The sequence below is a fragment of the Oreochromis aureus genome, linkage group 7 (genome assembly GCF_013358895.1).
Source record: "Oreochromis aureus strain Israel breed Guangdong linkage group 7, ZZ_aureus, whole genome shotgun sequence".
Lineage (NCBI taxonomy): Eukaryota > Metazoa > Chordata > Actinopteri > Cichliformes > Cichlidae > Oreochromis > Oreochromis aureus.
In genome coordinates this window covers 15,148,991-15,151,373 of record NC_052948.1, presented here as the reverse complement: position 1 = coordinate 15,151,373, position 2,383 = coordinate 15,148,991, and the positions used below count along the sequence as shown (strand labels likewise).

The 2,383-nt window shown below is 39.4% G+C and overlaps 1 long non-coding RNA gene across 1 annotated transcript; it reads left to right on the top strand.

Annotated features, from left to right (window-relative positions):
* The first annotated feature begins 1,378 nt into the window (after window positions 1–1,378).
* On the top strand, window positions 1,379–2,127 carry LOC120441267. The gene is made up of 3 exons (XR_005613943.1): window positions 1,379–1,475; window positions 1,725–1,800; window positions 1,870–2,127. It is a non-coding gene; the product is annotated as an uncharacterized LOC120441267 (long non-coding RNA).
* The last annotated feature ends 256 nt before the right edge of the window (window positions 2,128–2,383 follow it).

Sequence of the window (2,383 nt, the reverse complement as noted above, 5' to 3'; positions counted from 1 at the left end):
TGTGGACAGGAATCACGCTCAAAAAAACAAAAAACAAAACAAACAAAAAAAAACAACAAAAAACAAACAAACAAACTACTTCATATCCTTCCAAACAATCTTCCTTTTCTCAAAAACTGAAACAAAGCCTGATAACTTTTATTCCCCGACTCCTTCTGTAATGACTCAGCAAGATCCAATTTCATATTAATGTTACTGAGACTTTGGACCAGTTGTCTCCTCTCTACCTTATACTTCTGACAAATAGTAAAATAACATGCTCCAAAGTTTCCTCCTCTCCACAATAATCACATTTCCCTGAATTATGTTTCCCTATCAAGAACAGTGTAGAATTCAATCCCGCATGTCCAAATCTCAGTCTTGAGACCACCACCTCCTCTCGCCTACTCCTTCCTGTGGCTCTCCTTACTCCCACCCCCTTTTGAATTTTATATAACCACCTTCCCCTCCTTTCTTCTTCCCACTGTTTCTGCCATCTACCCCTCATTTCTAGCTTAATAATACTCTTAACTTCCGCCTGACCAAAATTCACTGCCAGATCAACTATCCTATGATTAGTGGCTTCCTTTGCTAACCTATCTGCTGCTTCATTCCCCCTTACCCCATAGTGAGCTGGGACCCATACAAACATTACTGACAGACCCATCATATGTATCCTGAAAAGAGTTTGCTGAACCTCTATTAAAATATCTGATCTACCTTTCGAATGACCGTTCTGTAGACTGACCAAGGCTGCTCTTTAATCTGAACAAATAATTGCTTTCAATGTTTTCAATGTTTCAATTGCTAGTTCGATTCTGTTCACCTGTGTCTTGTCTTTCCCAGCTGTGTCCTCTCTTCATAATCACCTTTTGTATGTATTTAAGCCCTCAGTTTTTCTCGGTTCTTTTCTGTGATGTCCATTTTCAAGCGGTGCATTTTGTTTGTCTCCCTTGTGGGGCCCTGTGTATTATTTTTGGATTTTTGAACCTCTGTTTTCTATACTGTGGATTTGCTGCTCCTATATTAAAAGTAAGTTTTTTGTTCATCAAGTTTACCTTTCAGTCTGCATTTTTGTATTTACTTCCTGCTTAACCATGACATTCTGCTCTTTGTATACCATTCTTTCCCTAAATCCTAGTGTTTTAGACACACTGATGCTGGTATTAAAAATAAATGATTTGGTGCAATTAAAATTCTATCAGTCTTATATTTTGGATCTTTTTGTGTACTGATAAATATTTCCCTGTTATGTTATTTTCTCTTTTGTCGTTTGCGTGTTGTACTCTGTCCTTAGCTTTACTTAGCATTGTCATTGATTTTTCATCTGTACCTGGTTTTCCCCCAGCTGTGTCTTATCCCGTTGATTAACCCTCAGTATATTTGAAGCATAGTCTACCATGTTCTTAGTCAGTGTCATAAATGAAGACAGAAAACTAACAGTGTCAGTGTCAACTTTGCTCTATCAGGACTCCTTTTCTTCAACATGGCCTACAGTAAGTAGTGCTCTCATTTTGTTTGCTTGCTTCCTTAGTTTTTGTCTGTTTGCCATATTATTCAAAAGCTTTTTCCTTTTAGTAAACAGAGTTGTGGATGTGTCTTTTTCCTTTTTTTAAGGCCGTTTGGTCTTCGGAGAACATTCCTGCAACAATTTCAGTGCTTTAGGATTTTACAAGGATCTGTCTCTCGCTGTGCGTGTGTGTTTTAAAGTTGTTGCAGTGTTAATTTTTAAACTATTGTTTTAGCACAATTACTGAGGCAAAATATTGAAAGACCTGTGCAAAACAAAGGTTTTCCGAGAGCTGCACCTTCTCCCAAATGGTAAGTGAAATAGTCGAGTGAGAGATTTGATACACTAAGGCCTTGAAACTAATGTTCAGTTCGGTTCAGGTACGGTCGATTTCCCAAGACGACAAAGGAAATCTGATGCACAGCGAATAGAGGAAGAGAATGCAAGGTAAACAAAGAAGACTAACAATGCATAGGATTTAAAATTACGGATGGCTTTTTTTTTTAAAATTGACTGTTAAACCTGTAGACACAATTTAATCACCTGCCAGAAGAGTCTGACAACATACACATTTCTTGGAGAAGGCCTATTGCAGCAACAACAAGAATAAATGAAGACGGATAATGGACAGTTGACAACCGGGCGGGAAAGTACATCTGTCGGCAATCTGTTCCCTTTTTTTTTTTTTTTTTTTTTTTGTGATACCCACAGTCAGTAGCGGTTTTAGATACGGGCGACACGGGCGGTTGCCCGGGGCGGCATCGTGATGGGGGGCGGCATCACGGGCATCGGCAAAAAAAAACGCTCGTACTCATGCTGCCCCTACGGCAGCCAGCGCATATTGGGAATGGCACAGGCATCGATCGGTTTTCTATCGCCCATTTGCTGGGAGTA